A 9,446-nucleotide genomic window follows, 5' to 3' on the forward strand; every position below is an offset into this window, starting at 1 on the left:
TACCCGACCTAGCACGGAAGCACTGGCACTCTCAGGCGAACAGTCCATTTAAAAGGCAAATGCGGGCTAGTTGGTGGTTAACAGGGGAGTGCATATTGCAACCGCGCAAAACGACGAGGGACGAAGAGAAGAATGCACACGACACCACGCGGAACTTCAAGTGAGGTTTACTACAAGAAAACTCACATATATATACAAGATTCGTAATCACACCTGATAGACAGCAGATGCCATCACGTGACACTGCTAACTGTGGCACGCGCTTCCGCATGCCAGTGTCACGTGATGATGTCTGCTGTCTATCAGGTGTGATTACGAATCTTGTATACATGTGGTTTTCCTTGTAGTAAACCTCAGTTGAAGTTCCGCGTTGTGTCTTGTGCAGTCTTCTCTTCGTCCCTCGTCGTTTTGCGCGGCTGCAATATGCCCTCCCCTGAACAGTTCATTCACAAATGCCTCCTCTGGAAACTTCCAGGTTATGCAACCGAGGCGATGGGCTAAAACTACTAAATAATTGTGAGATGCTTAGCCGCACCATGAACGTGATATGAGCAGCGAATTGTACTCACTGCTGTTTTTTTTGGAAGAGGCTAAGAAGTTCAGTGAACCGCCAGTCGTACGCCAGACCAAAGGCTCTTGACGATGGCCGCATTCTGATATTTATTTATTTATTTGAGTACGTACAAATCGCCCCACTGGGCATTAGTGTACGGGGGTACGCAAAGTGAAAGGCAAAAATGCTGTGAACAGATGTAAATTCATTCAAAAGACCCACCAGCAATGCAGCTAGAAACAGTAACAAACACTTGGGAAATGCTGTACAAGTCATGAGAAGGCTAAGATATATATAAAGCGAAGTAGTAGCATGCAAAAACTCTCAGTGATAACGAGAACAGTCAATAGCTTATAGTGCATGGTACAATGATGTATCAGTTAGTCAAAAAAAGAAAGCCTCCCAGTCTTTGAACATACTTAAAGTACTTTCCCGGAAACACTGGGGTTCTGATAGGATGTGCCTTTTACAAATTTATCGGTCTGTTCGTTCCACCCTAGACTACGGAAGTATAGTTTACGGGTCAGCGAGACTTTCGTATTTTAAACGACCAGATCCAATACATAATTTAGGTTTGCGTCTTTCTTCTGGTGCTTACAGGACGTCGCCGATAAATAGTCTTTATGTAGAAATCAACGAGCCGCCACTTACAGATAGAAGAACCTTGCTCACCTGCTCATATATTTCAAAAATCCGTTCACTGCCCAAACACCTATGTTACCCAACGGTCACAAAGTGCCCATCTAGAACTTTGTTTAACAATAAACCGCTCGCTATCAGGCCACTCCTCCTGCGTTTTGAAGAGATGTGCCAAAACCTCGGCGTACTAGATACACTACCTGACATTGCTTGGAGACGAGATCCACTACCTCCTTGGTACAATTTTCCTGCAATCTGTGATCTCTCTTACTCAGTTCCATGAAAAACAAACTCCGCAACAACATATACAACAATTCCTTGCACTCGAAGAAAAATACAGTAGTTTTACGCAGTTTTATACAGATGGTTCAAAAACAGACGTTTACGTAGGAAGCGCAGTGGTCCGAGGGAAGTCGGAGAAAACAGTACGACTTCCACAGTGCTCATCCATCTTCACTGCAGAATGTTATGCAGTCTGTGTGGCCGTAGAAAAAATAGAAAACAAAAACCTCACCAACAGTATTATTTACACAGATTCCCTCAGTATACTTACAGCTTGCACTATAGAAATGCAGCCACTCCGATTCTCGGTGACATCGTATACAAAATAGTAACAGTGACAGCTCGAGGACAAAACATAAAACTCTGCTGGGTTCCCAGTCATGTCGGGATAAGAGGCAACGAGAGGGCGGATTTCTGCGCTGCTGGAGCTCGTGGCAAGGAAATAAAAATATAACTATACCTTTTGGGGATTGCATGAACTTAGTGCAGCGTAAATGAAGAGAAAAATGCCAGTCCGCATGGAACGGCGAAGTGAATAATAAACTACACTTGGTAAAACCGGTTTTAGGTGAATTTAAATCATGTGTTCGCCAGGAACGTTTTAGGGAAGTGATTTTATACCGTCTCCGGATAGGCCACACGCACCTTACGCACAACTTCATGCTAACAAAGCAAGAGAAACCTGTTTGCGAATGCGGAGATGATCTTACTGTTAGTCACATTTTATTTTCATGTGTGCAACTGGAACCATTAAGAAAAAAGTTTTTTACTCAATTTTATAATGAATACATTCCTTTTCATCCAGCACTGCTCTTGGATGATGATGCCATTGTTAACATACCTTCCGTTTTTAGCTTTTTAAAAGAAGCAGGGGTACTTCAAAAACTGTAAATTTCGAGCCACTGGTTCGCTTTATTGCATGGTGCACCTCAGCCACTTTCTCATTCCTGAGAAGGCTGAGGCTTTTTATTTGATCACTTGGGAGACTCAAGATCCTTGCTCAGCCAAGGATAGCCGTTGAGGCTACCTTACCTTCTCCGTGGCTTTTACCATTAGCTATTTCCAGATTTCTTCTCTGTTTTTACCAGGCAGTTCAATATTTCAGGCCATCTGCACCACCGACGATTTTTAATATTCCTAAACAATGTACAGAATACCATTTCCATACCTTGAGCTTGGCGCATGATGGCCTTAGCTGCCTATGTGCCATAAAACCCAACACAACACAGCACACACATCAGTTAGCCCCCTTAAATGTGTTTTAAGAGCGGCTGGAAAGCTGCTGTCATCTAATGAAACTATTGCGTTTGGGAGGCTATTCCATTCTCTTATTGTGCGTGGGTAAAAAAGGTGATTTAAATAAATATATGTCCGACAAGCAATTTCACGTGCTTTACGGCTATGATCTCTTCTATGGGAAATGTATGTGGGAAGTGCAAGGTAAGCGTCACAGTCAGTGCCAATTTTTTGTTCATAATGTCGTTTAAGAAGACTAATCTGAAGAATGTACGACGGTGCTGTAGGGAATCCCATCCTAAATGGTTTTTTTTTTAACGCGTGGGCACTGCTGCGGCGATCATAAGAGTTTAAAATGAAACGTGCTGCATGATTCTGTATCGCTTCAAGTTTCTCGATAAGGATTTTAGTAGCTGGATCCCACAGTACCCTTTGCGTATTCTAAAATTGAGCGCACATTTGAGATATACAGAACTTCTTTTACGTCACTTGGTACATTACGAAAATGTCTTTTAATGAATTTAAATACGCGACCAGCCTTCATTGCTATGTAATCATCATGCTTGCTCCAGGTTAAATTATGGAAAAAATAAACGCCTAGGTACTTAACATCCTGATATGTGGCTAATTTGATGACTATTTAAAAATAACTATTTGAGATGTTTACATTTTTCCGCAAAAAAAACTATGGGAGCATTTTTAGGACTTATAGTCCATTCCATTTACAGCACGATGCTATGATCCGGTTAAGGTCTGTTCGTAGAGCGTCTGTACCTTCTTCATTTTCTATACTTCGATATAGTACGCAATCACCGGCAGATAGTCTAATTTTCGAAATTGTACTTTAACCGATATTATTTATAAAAATTAAGAAAAGAAGTGGTCCTGGCACGGACCCCTGCTGTACGCCAGATGTAACCGGTACACAGTGTGACTCTACGCCATTGATGACTACTTTTTCACTTACCCAGTGTAAGATGTAGTAAGGCAAACCTAGTCAAAAAAACTTAAACAGCAATAAATAATGGGAAACCGTGTTTAGATCCTTCTAAAAGTCCAGCAGTACGCAGTCAACCTGTTTACCACAATGAAAACAGGAAAAGATGCCATGTGAAAATTCAACAAGTTGGATCGCACATGACAATCCAGCTCTGAAGCCATGTTAAAAATTGTCAAAAAGTGGTGATGCTGCAAATAACGAGATATAGAATAATAAAGAATGTGCTCTAAAGACTTGCAACACATACTTATTAGCGATATTGGCATGTAGTTTTTAACTTGGCATCGATGACAATTTTTCTGAACAGGCACAATGTTCACTGTTTTCCATTCATCAGCCAGAGCACTTGAATATAGGGACACACTAAACAGAATAACAAGAAATTTGGTTATAACGGGGGCACACATTTTAATCGCATGAGATGGAATGTTGACAGGACCAGTGGCTTATTTATCTTTTAATTCTTGTGTGAGTTTTCTGACACCTTCGTAAGAAATAATTATGTCTGACATACTCTCAAGGCAATACGGGATCGGCCCGGCTGTGATGTAATCGGTAGGTGCAGAAAACATGGATATAAAGTAATTATTCAAGTGACTAGCTTTTTCTGTATCGTCAGAAATTAGACCTCCAGGAGACGAGGTCGATGGAATGGAGTTGTCTTCTTTGCCAGTGGATTTTACATATTTCTATATTTCTTTTGAATTACGTTTCAGCTTGTGACTTAACAAGGAATTGAAGGAGCCGCCGCGGTGGCTGAGTGGTTATGGCGCTCGGCTGCTGGCCCGAAGACGCGGGTTCGATCCCAGCCGCGGCGGTCGAATTTCGATGGAGGCGAAATTCTAGAGGCCCGTGCGCAGTGCGATATCAGTGCACGTTAAAGAACCCCAGGTGGTCGAAATTTCCGGAGCCCTTCACTACGGCGTCCCTTATAGCCTTAGTCGCTTTGGGACGTTAAACCCCCATAAACCAAGGAATTGAAAGTATCCTTGGCGTGTTTTATCTTTGATTTGATCGTTCTTCCCAACTTGACTAATTGACTGTATGTTTCGTCATCCATTGTGCTAATGTACCGTCGGAAAAGGCGGCCTCTTTGATTCAGCAGGTGCTTTATTTCAGGAGTGCACCATGGTTTGTTATGTCTTTGTCTACACGATAAGAATTTGGATGGCACATGTTTGCCGATTAGAGAAATTAGTTCGTTTCTAAACCGTACCCATAGCTCATTAATATCAGAAGCATTAGAGTAGTCTAGAAACTCTTTGTAGAAAACTTCAAGGCAGGGCGTAATTGAACCATAATTACCTCTCTCAAAAAAGAACACTTTAAGCAGGAAATTTGTGCTAATACAGAATCATGGTCACTAATACCGGGCACGGGTAAGACGAATCCCACCAGCCTATCAGAGTTTGATAATATCAGGCCAAGTGTGGAAACGCTGTCACCACATCGTCTTGTGCGGAAGTTTACAAACTGATAAAGGCCATTGGCAGTGATCATATTATCACTAAAATCATTTGAGAGGGCGCAGTGAGAGGACAGAACGGGGGACCTGTGCACCCAACGCACGGAAGGCATATTGAAATCACCGCCAAGCACAAAATCTGTCGTCTGACTAAAGGGCACGAGAGAGGGAAATAAAACTATCTGGACTGCTACAGCTAGGACTACGATAGAATGCGCCAAATGCAATATGTGTGGCATCATGCAGACTCACTCGACACCACACAGTTTCAATGCCAATATTTGAGCTGTGTATTGGAACACTTGGGAGGCATTTATAAACTAAAAGGAAAACGCCACTACCATGCCTGTCTCGATCTCGCCTGTAAACCGTAAAATCCGGGGGAAAAACTTCACCTTTTTTTACTGTTTCGTCAAGCCATGATTCAGTGCTGATTACAATGTGAGGCTTAAAATAAAGTATGAGGCAGGCGAGTGCACCATATTTGTTTCCGATGCTGCGACAGTTAATCAGTAGAACGTTTAGGTAAGTGTGCCGAGGGGTGGAGTGATAAGCGGCACAACGTGTGGTTTCATCTCTTCGGACTATCTTGCCACCATATTGTTATCTTTTAGCTTCAGGGACATTGTCTTTGTAAGCGTCGTAGACACAACATCGCTCATCCATTATGAGCTTGTCGAAGCGTACTTTGAATGACAAATTTTGTTGTCTTGCAAATTCCTCAAGTTTCCTACGTGCATAACGTACCGCGACCGAAAAGTCTTCCCGGACGCCGTACTCATCCGCTTTCAGGTTAGATCGCGCCGAAAGAACACTCTCCTTGTCCTTAAATCGCAGGAACTTAACTATGATAGGGCTTTCATTATCAGCTTCGAAGCGACCAATTCTATGCGCTCGTTGTATGTTAGCCCCATCTATTTCCACGCCCATAGTTTCAGTACAAAAGGAAACAACAGCCTCTTCTATCTGTGTTCGGGTTTCCAGTCTGGAAATAAGGTAGCCCAAAGAACAAAACATTATTTCTTCGTAACCTGTTTTCCGCGTCATCAGCGGCAGCTCTGAGCGTAGCGATGTCTTTAGAAATAACAGTCGTGCTAATCCTTCGATTCCGCGCTTGAGCAGGAGATAAATCAGGCAAAGGAGATTGATTTTCCCCGAGGCAGGTGATTTTTTCTTCCAGGCTTTTAGTTGAGAATCAACGTGTATTTGCCACTGCTGTAGCTGCTCAAATTTAGACAGTATCTGAATTTGGTCTTCTTCTATGCGCTTTATCGTTTCGAGCAGAGAAGAGTATTCGCAAGGCTTGTTGCTAGGACCTGGATTACATTCTATGTCACCAGACAACAGTAAGAGGGCGCGCATGAAACAAGCACGGCAAGCAACAAGCAGTAATTTTACAAATAATTTGTGCGCAATGTCGCTTGTGTCAAAGGGGCACGACACCGCCAACAAGCATCGCAAACTGGTTTGCACGGAAACTGTTTTGCGCTTTCGTTTTCCTCCAAATGGACCTTCTCTTCGTTGCGCGACATTGATAGTACGTATCTCCAGCCTTATATTGCGATAGAGCGGTGTCATCCAATACAGCCATAGCCTGACTGATAACTTGTTTCTTTTCATCCCATGGAGCAGGCTAGAAACCTCCAGTAAAGCATACACTGTGTGTCTAAATTATGTTTTTATTTTAAGAAACTATTCAGTAAGCTTTAACCCCTGTCCGTACTGCACGCTGCGCCTAATGCTATTAATGCAATGAACCTGCCGCTGTGAATCAATAAGTTTAGCCTTCGACTGCTGTTTCAAAGGTAGGTGGTTCCATGCCGGCTGCGGTGGCCGTATTTCGATGCTGGTGATATGCAAAAGTGTCCATGCGCAGTGCGATGTCAGCGCACAGGCGGTTTTAAATATTCCGCTGCCCTCCACTAAGGCGCTCCTTGTAGCTCCTCTGTCGCTTCGGGATGATAAACCCCACAATTTAAAATTTATTAAGCTAGCACTGTGTATATCAAACGCATACCAACGCCTATACTTTACATTCGCAAAGGTTATTTCATCGCGGAACGGCAGCTTTCTGCACCGCGATCGACAGTGGCGCATCTCCTGGTTGACCTAGTCCTTTTATGAAACTTCGTGGGAAATATAGGAAATCCGTCAAAGGACGCTGGATATCAGCTCGACATAGTATTCAGGTGGGCGTGGAAGAAGACAGAAACGAAGAATCGGATATTTGGGCGGAATTAGTGTGCGTAATAGCCGGGCTTCGCACTTAGACGCGCGCCAGCTAGAATTCTCAAATGTTAGCATTTCTGCGACCAACATTGCTACTTTGTCGCGCGGGTACATGCATGTGTGCAATCACCAACATACCAAGTAAAACTTGTTAAATGGCAATGCAGGCTCATTGAGCGCCACCAGCAGCTGACCTGAAACGTGGGACCGTATAACGAGAGAGTATAGATGCTGCTAATTTCGAGTTTAAGGAACAAAATACGTTTAAAATGTCTAGTTTGGGAGAAAAAGTCGGCGGAAATCACTGATGTCTCCGGTATCTTTATCGTAGCGCAAATTCCCTATGCCAGAGAATTTTTTGTCATTGCTCACTCTTGCTAAACGATAATACACATACATTTAAATGCATCACCAACGTGTGGACCTGCCTGCTAAGGTGCTTATATCCACAGTCCTGCTTTGAGAATTTTTTAAATCATTTGCTTCCACAAAGTAAACCTGAGAACTGTTCGATGCGTGTCTTTGTTTAAAAAAAATTTAATGTTATTTTAAAAAGATATGCATGAAGATGTGCACGTATCTAGAGAAGAAAACAATATGCCGAAATAAAAGAGAAAGATCTGGATGACCGGTCCGTGACTACCACTAGTATTACGGGGTAGAAAATATCGTGGAAATCTCTGGACCTTGATCTCCAGCCGTAGCTGACAAGCTGGCCTTGGACGCCGAGGCTCGTCACCACCACGATTCTTCCGCTATCCGAACGTTGACTCCCAGGGCAACACTAAGCTGCACTTATTTTTTCTCCTCACACAAGAACATGATCACAGTTTTGTGGGTATGTGTCATGTCGCATAGGAAACAACAACAGGAAAGGTAAACAAGCATGAGCTCTCCCAGAAAATGGCGATGGTGGGTCGTAAGATATGGATGCTTGACTGGGGGGCAAACGCCTCTTCTTCAAGCTGCTCATGGCAACAAAATTGCTGCTCTTGATTTTAGAGCGAAAGGAGATGAACGAAAGGTATTAGCAGTACTAAACAACTTTAATGACCAAATTAGCACGTGAGCGTCCTCAACCAAGGCTGGCGGCGTCCTTAGTTCTGGAAGCCGTGGGCCCTGGACGTTCACCGGGCTCTGTCCACCAGCATGGGCTGGACCTCATGGTCGGGCCAGAAATCAAGATAATCAGATGACGATTAGCTTGCGAAGTTGCAACACAAACTTGCAGCGTTAAGGGGCGTTTTCTGTGTTACACATCATCGCTGAGCGTAACATCCTAAATCTTGTGCGAAACATTTGAGGGAGGTCAGAGCTCGGAACTGGGCATTATATTTATTCGCGGGGAATATTCCAGAGAAGATGGGATAGAGGAAACTCAAAAGGAACACTGCAGACTGAACGACACCTCTTTGTTTTGAGTGTTACTTTGTTTCTCTTTCTCCACCCCCCCCCCCCCCCCCAATCTAGGGCTACGTGAGTAAGATTGATTGAGAAAAATTACTTTGTAAAACCTAAGCGAATATGCGTAGAATAATAATAAAACTTCCCAATTCCTCACGTATGAACCATCTACATACCTCTAATGACAGTGAATAAAATGGTCGGAGTAGCGAATGAAATAGAGCATACAGTACTCAGCGATTTCTCTCATCACCTCGAAGGTATTCTGTTAGAAGTAGAGCCGTTTTATGAGATTTCTTGACGAAGAATACATCATTACTCCTTTTGGTCTATGTGCCCGAAAACTCTTCGGATGGTATTATTTAAATAATCTTCAAAAAGAGCCCAAAGTTTGAATATCTTAAATGTAAACTACACATTTGTACACCGTTTCGCACAAATGAATATTTGAATTGACGTTTTAAAATTTCAAATATTTGTAATCTAGCGTGGTGGCATCCAAGACCTATATTTCATAGCGCATAAAATGGCTTGAACTTTGTTTTGGTCTCCTTTTTTGAGTGCAGCGGCCGAGGGAGGACCGCTGTCGGAAAGGGAGACAAAATAAAGGAAGGAAGGAAGGAAGGAAGGAAGGAAGG

This window comes from Amblyomma americanum, chromosome 2 (assembly GCF_052857255.1).
Source record: "Amblyomma americanum isolate KBUSLIRL-KWMA chromosome 2, ASM5285725v1, whole genome shotgun sequence".
In the NCBI taxonomy this organism is placed as follows: domain Eukaryota; kingdom Metazoa; phylum Arthropoda; class Arachnida; order Ixodida; family Ixodidae; genus Amblyomma; species Amblyomma americanum.